The 15,445-nt window shown below is 41.9% G+C and overlaps 1 protein-coding gene across 2 annotated transcripts in view; it reads right to left on the bottom strand.

Moving 5' to 3' along the window:
- FAM222B (family with sequence similarity 222 member B) overlaps positions 1–15,445 on the bottom strand; it is a 67,216-nt gene that overhangs the window by 12,584 nt on the left and 39,187 nt on the right. The gene's annotated exons all lie outside the window — the stretch shown is intronic.

The following is a 15,445-nucleotide window of genomic DNA, read 5'->3' as shown; positions in this document are numbered from 1 at the left end:
TTACTTTGTTTTTGTTTTTGGCCACACCCCGTGGCTTGCAGGATCTTAGTTCCCTGACCAGGGAGTGAACCTGAGCCCTCAGCAGTGAAAGGGCGGAGTCCTAACTACTGGACCGCCAGGGGATTTCACCTGAACTTACTTTTAAAAAGAGGAAGGAGCAAAGCATCCTAAGAGACAAATTAACTACTATTAAAGCAAACTGTTTGTATGTTTCTAGGGATTCACCTTGTTATTGCCTTTCACACAATTAGACCTCCAGAACCCAAAAAAAGAAAAACATTGCTTTGCTCCCCGGGTAAATCAAGGAGGTGGTAGGCTGCCAGCAGCCCTCTTTGGGCAGGCAATCCGGACATTGTATCAAGATGGCATGGTTTCATCAGTGAAGTCTTCCAACAAGACGTATATAGCCAAAGCAAGCAGACACTGAAGTAGCCTTCTGTAGGGAAGGAAGCCTTGTCAACAATTTAAGCTCCCTGTGTACCAAGGACCAAGCTTTTTCCCAAACAACTATAATGTACTAAAACACATTAAATTCCTTTCCCATACTGCAAACCCCGGAAATCAAGGTAGCATATTAAGGCTTTAGATCACAACAAAAGAGGAATGGGGGAAAGCTCAAATGTTAAACAAAGACCACAAAACCTCTTTCTTTCCCTTAAAGGGCCCTCTCAAGTATGTGAAACTACCTTGTCACGATGAGTATCAGAGAGCTCCAGCTGGAAAGGCCAGGTAGCTGAAAAGATACTTTGTAAAAGAGGCTACTCAAACTGTGTCTAAGATAGCAAGTGCAGAAAGAACTGAAGAGTGAATGCCTCAATGAGAATGGAGCTGCCCCAGAGTTCTGGCACGGATTCAGTCTTTTCAGGTCTCTGGTGGGTGGGATGACAGTATGAACACAGTGTGCCAACTGCAGTGCCTCAAGAAATAAAAAGTCTTCTGTTAGGGTCAAATGACTGAGGTACTGCTCACATCCCTTCCCTTGTGAATGCTGATCTCTATTTAATAACCTCTCCCCTATGGTCCTAATATAGCTGAGGGCAAACTCCAAGGAAAGGAAGAGAATTAACAAATACTGGGGCCTAATATTGTGAAATGGACTGTGTGAGGGGCTTTAGTAATGTTTTCTTATTTATTTATTTAGGTATGTATGTATGTATGTCTGCCTGCACTGGGTCTTTGTTGCGGCGAGCGGGGGCTACTCTTCGTTGCAGTGTGCGGGCTTCTCATTGCAGTGGCTTCTCTTGTTGAGGAGCACGGGCCCCAGGACCGCAGGCTTCAGTAGTTGTGGCTTGCGGGCTCTAGAGCGCAGGCTCAGTAGTTGTGGCGTACAGGCTTAGCTGCTCCGCGGCATGTGGAATCTTCCTGGACCAGGGCTCGAACTCGTGTCCCCTATGTTGGCAGGCAGATTCTTTTTTTTTTTTTTTTTTGCGATACGCGGGCCTCTCACTGTTGTGGCCTCTCCCGTTGCGGGGCACAGGCTCCGGATGCGCAGGCTCAGCGGCCATGGCTCACGGACCTAGCCGCTCCACGGCATGTGGGATCTTCCCAGACTGGGGCACAAACCCGTGTCCCCTGCATCGGCAGGCGGACTCTCAACCACTGCGCCACCAGGGAAGCCCGGCAGGCAGATTCTTAACTACTGCGCCACCAGGGAAGTCCTAGTGATGTTTTCTTAATTAGGTCTCCCAACCTTTCTTGGAAGTAGGCAATAAATTCACTTGTCATCTCATCATCTCTAGCCTGTATTACTACAGTAGCCTTCCAAATGGTCTCTCTGTTCCACCCTTGCCCCATCACCCAATCTATTCTCCACATAGCAGCCAAACTAATTTATTTTTTTAATTGGAAATCATATCAGCTCAAAAATCTCCAATGACTTGCCATCTCACTTAGAATAAAATACAAAATCCTAACACGGCCCACGAGGCCTTCCATGATCTGTCACATGATCATTACCTCTCCGACCTCATCCTCTAACCTCCCCTGCCCCTCTTGCTGACTCTACGAGCCAGCACACCCCCACCTCCAGGCTTTGTAATTCATCTGGAAAGCGGACATACTGTGACGATGGGGGTACAAAAAACACATTCATTCAGCTCTCTTGCAGACACACTCTCTCCCTGTACTTTCTGGAAGGAACCAATCTATGAATGATCATTGTAATCTCTGATATACCTAGTAAATCTTGATGCCTTGCAACCAAGAAGAGACGAGTGGAGGTTGTGGATCCTAAGAGTTGACTGTAACATACTGCCCTTCAAGCCACAACTCTGGATTTCAAGAGGCAGAACAAGAGAGAATTAAGTCAGCTAAACTGTGGCAAAAGGCATTAATGGATTTACTGACAGCAAACAAAGGAACAAAAATAAGAGGTGACTTCTGTAAAGACTCCAGAAAGTCAGTTTTTAGTTTGTGCAGGAAGAAGTAAATGAATAAGAAAGACACCAGAGCTTGGGACCCTCTATGATTATGTTCCCAACCAGAATCACCCAGCAAGTCTAGACTACTCTTCAGCTCTTACTGGCATTAACTGGGCTGCTAAGAGTACAGCTCTTAGTTTCTGCACCTTTCTTTAAGAGTTCTGCCATCCTTAATTTTCAAGCCCCCTGAGCAGTTTTACTGAAGTCAAGAATCAGATTCTGCCAAGGCAGGGAAGGCAGAGAATGTGGCAAGGTCACAAAGGGTATGATGAAACAGGAAGGAAGCAACTTCCTTCCACAACCCATTCTAGAAAGCAGGGATGCATAGTATAAAGCACTCCTCTGGAGGCTTGACAGCTGAGCACAAGCCTTTTATTTAAAAACTTCAAACCATCCACACATTTTGATTACCATCTGGCTTTTTCTTAAACGCTAAATTCCAATACAATTTACAGCTGATATTTCCAGAAGCACAATTAGACCCAGAAATCAACATGAGCTCTACCTTCTCTGAAAGGGCCTCAAAATTCAAGTCCAGACGACTGAACAGAATCAAGTAGTAACCTGGTGCTCAGACCAAATGAGCTGCAGACGCCACAGAGAAAGAAAAAAGATCTCCTTGGCAGAGCCTCTCTGGGAGCTCTCAGACAGCTTTCCCACCACCAGCTGGTCTGCTGCCTAAGCAGGGGTACGATGGTATTACCATGAGCACAGAACTAAGGTGTCCAGACTCTGCTGGGGCATTTGCACAAGTGCTAGCTTCTCCCAGACTACCTCTAATTAAAGAACAAAAAAACCCCTGGCCCCACTGAGAAAACTCAAAAGGACTTTCATCCATGCCCCCCACCTCCCCCGCCCCACTGAGACTGACAGAGGTTTTATTAAGAGTTGTGATGTTACACTCTCTGCTTTCCTGGGTGGCATCTGATAAAGGACCATCTCTGCCTTAGGACAGGTTTGTGCTGGTAGGAAAACCTCCGCTGTCTGTACTGTTTGTCCCTGTCTATGCTTACGGCCACTGAAGGGTAGAAAAGGAGAAAAAGGAAGACTCCTCTTCATATTTTTCTTTAGTGAGAAAAGGAAGGGAGAGAAAATAAAATGCTAGCAAAGGCATTTTCACTTGGGGGCTGGGGGTGAAGCGATCTAGAGTAATCACTTCCCAGCATAGTCTCCCACTCACACCCTAGTGCCTTCCAGTACCCTTCTTTGCCAAGTCTCTCTCCTGCTTTCCTTTTCCTTCCCTGCCTTCAACCCCACCTTCAAAAAGAACCCCCCCCACCGCCACAAAAAAAAGGTTGACTAGCCCAATTTCTGATTCATGCTGTGGTTCAAAATTTTAAACCTACCATTTATGGACTTTAATTAAAAAATGAAATTGAGAGCAGTGCCATCTCTGAAATACCAAGTAAAAAAAAGAAAATGTTATGCCCCGTGTTATTTGACTCCACTTTATAAAATACACCCAACAGTGAAAATCCTAAGCACATCATTTTAAGAGAATATGATTAACACTGAGAAACTGCGTTAATTAAGAGTCATCACTGTCTCTGATTAATAAGCCTTCTCATCCATGAGGTAAAAGGCTTATCTAAAATGACTACTTTTCAATAGTGGGGGTAGAAGTTTTATCCTACTCTTCCCCATTCTTACTCCTGGGGTCCAAGAAATTAGGTTAAAACCTAACGGAAATACTGCTCTGGGGAAAATAAACAGGGTAGAGGATGGCAAAAATTAAACATGTTTATCAAATCAGACTCTGCAGAATCAGTCATCTTATGGTCTATGTCGATGAAATAATCTATTCAACCGGTAATTTTTGTCAGTCCAGGTAACTGTGAACTTCCAACTACCTTGTACTTTTCACTATTTACTCAATCTAAATAACATTCAGTCATTGCTCAAAGGCATCTTTCTTCTCTATCTTTAACTCAATAGGGGACTTAAAGTCACTTGTAATTGTAACCTCACAACTCTGGGCTGGGAGAAAGAGCAGGAGAGAAAGATGGATGTTCACTCTGGACTAACTGTTGAAAGCCCAGAACTATCCCTGCTGCAAACCATCTCCACATAGCTGAACACAGAGGCTCAAGGGGTTTGGAAACATTATTTCTTTTTTAAAATTTATTTATTATTTTAAAATTATTTATTTATTTATTTATTTATTTATGGCTGCGTTGGGTCTTCATTGCTGCGCACGGGCTTTTCTCTAGTTGTGGTGAGCGGGGGCTACTCTTCGTTGCAGTGGCTTCTCATTGCAGTGGTTTCTTTTGTTGCAGAGCACGGACTCTAGGCGCGCGGGCTTCAGTAGTTGTGGCTTGCGGGCTGTAGAGCACAGGCTCAGTAGTTGTGGCACATGGGCTTAGTTGCTCTGCGGCATGTGGGATCTTCCCGGACCGGGCTTGAACCCGTGTCCCCTGCGTTGGCAGGCGGATTCTCAACCACTGCACCACCAGGGAAGCCCTGGAAACATTATTTCTAACTACCCTTTAGACCCATCACAACAGGTCCTGTTCCGATGCTGTTTCCCACCCCACCCTGGTCCCTAAAGGTGCTTTCTCTGCCAGTGCTTTCTTTAGCATGAATACTCTTTCCTAGATCCTCTGACTATTTATTTCATCTATGACCCAGTGCTTTCTCCTGAATTTGTTATTCAGGTCCTAGGAAAGTATTTGCCCGGACATTCTAACCTTTCAACTCGAGTGTGAGCTTCCAAAGACTGTCTTTTATTTATCCTTCCAAGTAACAGGGTCAGGAATGAGATTATTCATGTAACAGATGTTTAATAAATATTACTGGCTCACATTCCAGAAGAATAGCAATATACTTTAATCCCACGCTCTGGAATTTATCTGAATTTAGGGCCTTGAAACACATGGATAATACAAGTGCCAAAAAGTGTCCGTGCCCGTGTGTGCACAGGTGCCTTTACTGAGAGCGAGAGAGTGCAGAGGAGACAAAAACTGCCTAGGTACTTAAAAAAAAAAAAAGGCCCAGGTACTACTTTTGCATTGTATTGAAAAGTATCCTTTGGGACTTCCCTGGTAGTCCAGCGATTAAGACTCCATGCTTCCACTGAAGGGGGGCCAAGTTCGATCCCTGGTCTGGGAATTAAGATCCCAGATGCCGTGCGGCAAGGCCAAAAAGTAAAAAAAAGAAAGAAAGAAAAAAAGTATCCTTTGGCTTCTGTACTTTCATCCCCATTAGGTAGAAATCAGTGTTCCTAAAAATGTGAAATGCAGGTTGTGTTCATTGCAAGCCACTAAATCAGAATTTGCAGTTTTTCATGATCATATGTAATAGCCTTCAGTTTCCTATCAGGGCTGTATCACTATAACTTAAGCTGAACAATTTTAGAAAGGTAGACTGACCTTTGTATTTAACCACATTCATAACCACAAGCAGAGCTCTCAAGCTGGGTAGAATTTTACTCATAAGTACCTGGGACTGTGCCCAGCAAGACAATAAGAATAACAAGAAACCAGAAGAAACCGCTTCCTTGAGATAATACACAAATATTGGATTTTTACCTTTTACAATTTCCTGTAGAAACTTGTATCAAATCAGAAAGTTTCTGATTATTACGCAGATTAAATATAATTTAACAAATAACCTATAATTATGTGGCAGTTTTTAATCTTCAAAGCCCACATCGCACATTGAGTCCATGAAAAGCTGCCAGAGAAGCACGGATCTCACACCCAGATGGGGAAACCGAGGCATCAGAGCTAAATCATTAAAAAAAGAAAAGGAAATCTGTAGGAAAGATATCAAAGTTGGGTGCAATTTTAAGACTCAGGGTATCTAAAAAGTCCTTTAATAGGCCTTGACTGAGCCCCAAACAAGTCAGATCATAGACAGGTATTCATTCTGGTTAAAATGAAAAAGGCAGTTCCTCAGTATAGCTTCTGTAATTTTATAGATCAAAGGCACAACATGGAAAAAGAATTTGAAGAATTTAGCAGGCTGTTAAAAAACTTTGGCAAGCATGTGTTTAAAGAACATCTAAACGAGTTGCTTACTCACGCCCTTTCTCCTCCCCTCACCTGCACAGAGGCCGCATTCTCTAGTGACTCCCTTGCCTCAGAATCACCTCGCCAGAGTAGGCCCCCTAACTCAGTCTAGAGTCTGGCTTTCAAGTTTGAAGGGTGACAGAAATTTAAGAGACTTAAGGTCATTTAGAAAGCCTGCTTCATTTTTTTTTTAAATGTGTTTTACTGAAGTTGATTTACAACGTTGTGTTAATTTCTGCTGTACAGCAAAGTGATTCAGTTATACATATATATACATTCTCTTTCATATTCTTTTCAGTAGAAACTTGTTGTGTATCCAGTCTATATTTAATAATAGTTTGCATCTGCTAATCCCAAACTCCTAGTCCATCCCTCCCCCACACCCCACCTTGGCAACCACAAGTCTGTTCTCTCTGTCTGTGAGTCTGTTTCTGTTTCATAGGTAAGTTCATTTGTGTCATATTTTAGATTCCACATATAAGTGATATCATATGGTATTTGTCTTTCTTTCTTTTCTTTTCTTTTCTTTTTTTTTGGCCAAGCTGCATGGCTTGCAGGATCTCAGTTCCCCAACTAGGGATCAAACCCAGGCCACGGCAGTGAAAGCCCAGAATCCTAACCACTAGGCCACTAGGGAACTCCCCTTGTCTTTCTCTTTCTGACTTACTTCACTTAGCATGATAATCTCTAGGTTCATCCATGTTGCTGCAAATGGCATTATTTCACTCTTTTTTATAAGCCTGCTCCATTCTGAATACGTAACTATAAGACATTATTATTATTTTTTTTTTACTAAATAAATTTATTTATTTATTTTTAAATTTTTGGCTGCATCAGGTCTTCATTGCTGTGCACAGGCTTTCTCTAGTTGTGGTGAGCGAGGGTTTCTCATTGCAGTGGCTTCTCTTGTTTCGGAGCACGGCTCTAGGCGCGCGGGCTTCAGCAGTTGCGGCACGCGGGCTCAGTAGTTGTGGCTTGTGGGCTCTAGAGTGCAGGCTCAGTAGTTGTGGCGCATGGGCTTAGTTGCTCCGCGGCATGTGGATCTTCCCAGACCAGGGGTCGAATCTGTGTCCCCTGCATTGGCAGGCGGATTCTTAACCACTGCACCACCAGAGAAGTCCCTACAAGGTATTATTCTAAAACAAATCTAGATGAGAGTGTTTGGATCTGTGCGAGTTTCTGTTTCCTCACCCCGGTGCCAAGGTGTCTTCCTTTTCTGGGTCTAAAGTGCCTCATCCAAAGTTCACTGCTGGGTTTAGAAATTTCAAGAGACATTTATAAACCCACATTTTTGCTATGTAATGAGTAACACTGATTTATACTGCCTAAGAGAGTAGTTTGTCAAAACTGCAGAGAATGGTTTTAATGAAATTTTGAAGAGGTGTTGAAGAGTTATGAATGGAAGCAGTGAAAGGAGACAGGATCCACAGCAACATCTGTATGCATGTGCGTGGACTGAAGACACAACTCCCACCAAAGTCGTTGGAGAAATGTAAGCAAGTACTAAACATATAAAGAAATGGTGCAACTATCTAATATTTAAAGAAATGTAAATTAAATAGAATGATATTTTATTTTTTGATTAAAAATTGACAAACATGTTTGAAAAAAAATCTAGAACACACTGAGTCAAGGATACAGTGAAGAGTCACTAAAGTGAGTTGTTAAATTGACACATTCTGGGCCTCCCTGGTGGCGCAAGTGGTTGAGAGTCCGCCTGCCGATGCAGGGGATACGGGTTCGTGCCCCGGTCTGGGTGGATCCCATATGCCGCGGAGCGGCTGGGCCTGTGAGCCATGGCCGCTGGGCCTGCGCGTCCGGAGCCTGTGCTCCGCAACGGGGGAGGCCACAACAGTGAGAGGCCCGCATACCGCAAAAAAAAAAAAAAAAAAAAAATTGACACATTCTTTCTAGAAATAAATATGAAGTTTTAAAAATATTCATACTCTTGATATGGTAACTACACTTCTAAAGTCTAACTTAAGGAAATAATCAGAAATGTAAACAAAGATTTCCATACAACTCTCTTCACTGTAGTATGGTTTGTAACTGTGCAAAAACTCCAACAATCTAAATGTCCAAAAGTAAGGAAATCGTTATATAAATTATGGGCTATTCATCTAATAAAATTAGTATGAGCCTCCCAAATTAAAAATATATATTGTTAAAAGATATCTAAGGACAAAAAAATGCTTGTAAGATAAATGCTGGGCTAAAAAAGTATATATATATATATATATATATATATGTATATATATATATGGTGTAATAATTTTGTAAAATTTATTATATATACATAAAAATTATGAAGTCATTTGTATTTGACCATTAAATGCATTACAGCACTTTGTGGGGATAAATTCTCATTCCTGGACTATCTAGTTCAGGATAACATTCTACTTAGCTTTCATTTCTTGAATATAAAACGAACAGAGCCAAGGAAGTAACAGGAAAAAACTGGGTGGCAAGGGCAGTCATTTTCTCATAAGTTTTCAAAAGGGGAAAATTCACATATAGGTAAGTGTCAAGTGCAGCTCAAATCACCTGAAGAAATCTGTTAACAAGAGGCACAACATCAAAGTGGTTAAGAGACAAGACTGAGTTTGACTCTTAGCTCTGCTGCTTACCAGCTATGTGACCTTGGGAAAGAAACAACTTCATCTGTAAAATGGACCTAGTTCATGGGATTGTTGTAAGAATTAAATGAGTTTAATATACTCAAGTGCTTAGGACACCGGTGCCTGAACATTATTCAAATGTTGGCTCTTATCACTTTCTTAATCTATCAAAATCCAGGTCACTTTTTATTTTGCCAACACAACTAAACCACCACCTTACACTTTATAGTTCTTTATACTCTGAAACGCGTTTGCATACACTATTTCACTTGAAATTTAAAACAACCTTTTAATCTATATGGAATAAGTATCATTCCCTTTCCATAGATTAGCAGGTTTAGAAAGATTAGGTAACTTGTCTAGTGATATGTAGCTGGGATAGTGGACCTCATATAGAGTGTCTGTCGTAACTCCTAGACTTGTGGCTCATTCCATTAGACAAGTATTTTCTAATCTGTAGGCTGTGACCAGCCTTTAAAAAAAAAAAATCACGAAGTAACAGTAAGAATGCTTATTGTCTCATGACTCTATTCCAGCTATTTAAATCATGTGTGTATTTACTGGGATGCAGTCTTTATTGTGGGCACAGATGAAGATGTTCGGAAAACACTGCACTGTACCACGGCTGCCTCTCAAGTCAATATTTATTAAGTACCTATCGTAGCCCTCTTCCTACACTATTACATACAACAAAAACATACAATTCTAAGCCATGGTTTTGTTTTTTAAGTGTAATTATCGACTTTCCTATGGAACTACCTGTCCCACAGCAGCACTTCGCTCTGTAACTCTATTATACTATTATACTCTGTAACCCTTCGGCAAGCCTAACACTTTGGAATCAGCTTTTAGTGATAATTCCTTTTTAAAAAAAGGGGCGGAGCAGCAACTATAACCAAGGTAAGACTGCATTGGGAAAGTGACTACATAAAGGCAAAGAAACGCTTTAGGTTCGAGTGGTCAGACTTTCTTCCCCAGGGGAAAGCTCTATCATTCACACTGAGGAAAACTGTTATCAGAGAATACTACAAGTAATGATCAAACACAGTTATCTCTCATTCTCAATCCTCGTACAGAAAACTCTTCCCTTCCTATTCTCATGCTCTTTCCTGAATGTGAGAAGTAAACCTTGACTAACTCTGAACATACTCTCAACTCATACCTTTTCTAAGTCAGTTTCCACTTTGGACACGCATACTATGCCGGAACTGGGCATCATACAGCCCACCAAGGTCTCTGACAGGAAGCATCCCTCTGCTCTTTAAGATGTTCTAAATTTGGGGGGGTGAAAAGGAGCTCACACTTTTCCACGGCTATGCATCTACTATATCCACCATATATTCATTTGGTCTGTTACCTTCTTAGAACTAGTTCTCTGTACACCATACCTTGAGCTTATGTGCCTTAGATTTCTAGTGTAGAGTTTCAGTAAGGCTAGTAAATTCAGCGCAGGTGGGGAATGAAGTTATGCTTACAGTAAACACATCACCCTTCACGGTATTAATATTATTAGGGTTAGTTTGGCAATAGGCAGATTTTAAGGTAACAGGGCAAGGCATGATTGATACACTAATACATTGTGTTCATTTAGGCCCTCCCTTCTGCCCCAGCCTGAGTAGAGGACCATGAGGAATTCTGATGTATAACAACTTTTGGGGAGGGTTTCTATAGCCTTAGTGAAAAATCAAAAGATCTTGCCTTGCCATTTCACTAAGACTATCACTTGAAGCTTTATGGCTCACACTCCACATATCCAAGGAATTACCAGGCTTCTGAAGCTAACGGTGTTTCTGAAAGCAGGAGAGGCTGCTAAACCTCAAAAGGACCCAGGAACTGAAAGCTTACTGAGGAAGAGGAGCAACACCTCCTCCCACACCCTGCAAACTACCACAACTGGATAATGAAATTCAGAATACTGGCTATATCCACAGGAAGAAGAGAGAACAGAGAGACAGTCCCTGTCCCTGCTGGAAGAATACTTTGATAGCTAGAGTAAACAACCACAGAAATAAGATTCTGAACTTAGCTTTAGGAGGCTTCCTCATTTCAGGAACTGTCTTAGGAAACAAAACAAAAACTAACAAAGTAGTTTTAAATTTTCCAAGGACTCAAAGTACTACAGCTCACTCACAGATCAATCCATCAGCAGACTGGCCCTGAGAAATTCCATAGTCATTCATCATTGTTATATGTCAGTGTGTGACTGGTTCTAACTGGTCAAATCTGTGTCTTATACGAGATATTAAGTGCCACCCAAACAAAGCAATTTAACTCAAGATTACTTTAGCACTGAGTGAATCAGGAAAAAGTATATAAATACACGTTTTATCTTACAGATGTCTAAATGATCTGTCTTCCTTTATCTCAAAGATACCTCAAAGAAATGGCTAACACTACACAAATTAACATTTTATAGACCGTGGCAGAAAACAAGTTCACAGCTCTTCTATTCCTGGTACACGCCTCCTTTCGTCAGTGTACCTATTCACTGTCCTAATTTCAACTCCGTCAACTTCTTGCTCTGGGGTCTCCCTCACCAACTAAGTGTCCTAACCAACTTTCACCCAGTTCCCTCTGTTTCAACTGGACTAGAAAGAGAAGGTACCCAAACAGAGTACAGTGAGGAGGGTATCCACAAAGTCGAGGGTGGGGAGCCCTGATGTCGGGAGCCCGAACCCAAGTGGCGTGAGGACATCTCCAGAGGGGCTGGACGCAGCGACTACTTCCCATTCAATAACAATGAGCCCCAACAGGGTCTGCTCAGATCTTGGCTTCTAAATACTAAATCCTCCACTAACAGGAACAAAGGCTCCTTGGAGAAATGGCTGAGGCAGAGAAAGTACTAGATGAGGCTGGTACATACTACTGTGTAGGAAAGGAAGTGCTCAAAGAATAATGGTGACATGTCAAAGAACACAGAAGCTACAGGATGCTCAGCTGGTGAGGGAAACTCCAGAAAGATAAGTTTACACAGTAGAAATTAGAGGGAACAGAGAATGGATACACTGAGTGAAGGAGGCATATACTAGGAATAGAATAATTAGAAACTTTTTTTTCTACCACTGTTCAAAAGATGTTAGTTTGGGTTAGTGTCAGCCAAACCTTTGAAATAAAAGGACAGCAAATCATTTGGGCATCTTTAAGGTTAAACATATAGTTATGTATTTTTTCCCCTGATTACTGGCAAAATCTGGGATAATTTGCACATCAAAGTAAATAAAGATAACAAACTGAATTTAATAAAATGTAATAAGTTGAATAAAATAGGAAATCATGAGTCCATACTAATGTAAATAAACTAGTAAACTGAAAGGCTTAAGAGGAAAAGGATATTTGCATGGTTTCAAATTGTCTTCTCCCAAAATACTTAGTAATTACAAAGGGAAAAGAGTAACTTTACACTGGAAATGCCTAGCAGGCACCACCTTAACCAAGTGATCAAACATTCCCAGTAACGGGACAAATAAAACTTCTGCACTTCTTGAAATTATGCAGTGAAGAACACAGCATCACTCCTGTGATATCCCTGTTAAAGACATATAACCGAAGTTAAACACGAGGAACCATCAGACAATCCTAAACTGAGGACTTTCTACAAAATAACTGGCAGTAGTGTCAAGGTCGTGAACATCAAAGAAGCCTAAGAAACTGTTCCAAATTGAAGGAGACCAAGAAGACATAAGAAATAAATGCAAGGTATGACCCTCAACTGGACCCTTTTTGTAATAAAGAACATTACTGGTACAGCTAGCAACATTTGAGGGGGGTCTGAGAATTATTTGATGGCAATGTGTCATTGTTGACTTCCTGATTTTGATGGCTGAATTGTGATGATGTTGGAGAATGTTCTTGTTTGTAGAAGATAAACACCAAAGTATTCAGGGATGATGATGCATCAAGTCAGCAACTTATTCTCAAATGATTTAAGGAAGAAAAATATTCTCTGTACTGTACTTGCAACTTTTCTATAAATTTGAGATTGTTTCCAATTTTTTTTTTTTTTTTTTTTTGGCTGTGCTGGGTCTTCACTGCTGCACGCGGCCTTTCTCTAGTTGTGGCGAGCGGGGGCTACTCTTCGTTGCGGTGTGCGGGCTTCTCATTGCGGTGGCTTCTCTTGCTGTGGAGCACGGGCTCTAGGCGTGCGGACTTCAGTAGTTGTGGCACAAGGGCTCAGTAGTTGTGGCTCGTGGTCTCTAGAGCACAGGCTCAGTAGTTTCGGCACACGGGCTTAGTTGCTCTGCGACATGTGGGATCTTCCCGGACCAGGGATCAAACCGATGTCCCCTGCATCGGCAGGCGGATTCGAACCACTGCGTCACCAGGGAAGTCCCTGTTTCCAAATATTTTACTAAAATTGTTAAAACAAACAAAAAAAACCCAAGATAGCAGTGTTGAAATCTGAAGAGGGGGGGTGTGGAGATCATAAAGAAGAGGTGAAAAGAGTGGTCTGTTAGAAACCATTCTCATTTTATCTCAACGCAGGTGACATCTTTGAATTGGTGAGTGCCGACACTGGGGTTCTTGCCTTCTGGAATAGGTTTCCTGTATCTTTCTGCCTCATCAACTTCTAATTTCTTTTCAACACTTATCTGAATCACATTTTCTCCTGGGCCTGCACTTCTAATTCTCTCCCAACCTCCACTCTGTTCTGGCAATGCTTCCACTAAGTGGCATTCATACAACTCTCTTACCCTAAAGATGGAAAATTTCACCTTTAGAAAGGTTCCAAAAGCAATGTCTTATCCTGAAGGAGGCACTATTAATGACCCTCCTTTCTTTAGGCCTGACATTCACTAACATCTCCATCAAGTTCATGTTTTAGTAAGAGTTTTTCAAGGCCTTTCCTTCTAAACACATATAACCTGCTCCAAGGGAAAGCCTTGTTATATCTTCTGGACTGTAACAGGGTTTTGACACCCTTTGCTCCCACTATACAAAAAGTTTCAGATGACATCATAAGCTTTATCTCCAGACTCCCTGAAATGTAGCAACTATAACTAGCTTCTCTACTTTCACACCAGCAGCAGCTGGCAGGCAGAGTCTTGGTTATTCTACAGCAGAAAGGTTTTCAGTAACAATCAATGAAGAGCTTTGAAGTAGTACAAAGATGATGTTTATCACTCATCCTTTCCTCTTCTTTCCTATTTAGGGTGATCATGGAAGTTTTGGAAGAGGAACAACTATATTATAGCCTGTCTCCAAGCAGCCATGAACTTTCTCCCCGCTCCCCTCCTTTGGCTGTGCCACGCGGCTTGTAGAATCTTAGGTCCCGGACCAGGGACCAGGGATTGAACCTGGGCCCACGACAATAAAAGCTCCAAGTCCTAACCACTGGACCGCCAAGCAATTCCCCTTCCCTTACTTTAAACAAACGCTAACAAAAGCAGACTCTTAAAATGCATGGCCATACCCTTTGGCAACTTATAGTCAACAAAATTTTTATGCAGCCACATCCATGAAAATATCTAAGGAGACCGATGGGCCCTTGGGAAGAGAGCCTAGCAACAAAGGACACTAAGGTGAGCAACAACATCCAGAATGAAAGCAGCAGCAAGTCACCTAGAGATCGAGGAACAGCTCTAGCTGGAATCAGCTTCACTCTTTTCGTGTTGAAGAGAGAAAATTTTGCTTACAAGCCAATTCAGGGTGACCATCAAACAACAACAGTAAGGGGAAATAGCAAAGGAACTTCATCATCTTTAGAGAAAGACAAACTATTTCCTTTTGTTTCTTCCCTCTTTCTCTACCCAGCAAGGATTGTTTCCAAAGACATGCAACTTTTTTAAAAATCACAAACTAAAATTCCTACAGAGCTAAAGAAACGTGTCCTCAGTGTCATACTGACTTTATTTTTTTAAATTTTTTATTTATTATTATGATTATTATTTTTTTGGCTGTGCTGGGTCTTCATTGCTGCGTGCGGGCTTCTCTAGTTGCGGCAAGCGGGGGCTACTCTTCGTTGCGGTGCTCAGGCTTCACACTGCGGTGGCTGCTCTTGTTGCGGAGCACGGGCTCTAGGTGCACAGGCTTCAACAGTTGCAGCACACGGGCTCAGTAGTTGTGGCTCATGGGCTCTAGAGAGCAGGCTCAGTAGTTGTGGCACACAGGCTTGGTTGCTCCGTGGCATGTGGGATCTTCCTGGACCAGGGATCAAACCCGTGTCACCTGCATTGGCAGGGGAATTCTTAACCACTGTGCCACCAGGGAAGTCCCCATACTGACTTTAGTGCCCAAAAGTTTTCTTTTGCACTTTTAGTGCAAGCAGAGGACTAAACTGCACCTTGCTAATTACTATAGTCTTACAATAAGCACATGCTCCTGTGAATGACATTTAGTTCCATCTCAGTCTATTCTCCCATGATAAGCAGCAATGAACTCAAGGGTATGATGTCAGAAT

The sequence above is a fragment of the Mesoplodon densirostris genome, chromosome 18 (assembly GCF_025265405.1).
Source record: "Mesoplodon densirostris isolate mMesDen1 chromosome 18, mMesDen1 primary haplotype, whole genome shotgun sequence".
Lineage (NCBI taxonomy): Eukaryota > Metazoa > Chordata > Mammalia > Artiodactyla > Ziphiidae > Mesoplodon > Mesoplodon densirostris.
The sequence above is the reverse complement of the archived record's forward strand: the minus strand, read 5'-3'. Positions and strand labels throughout refer to the sequence as shown.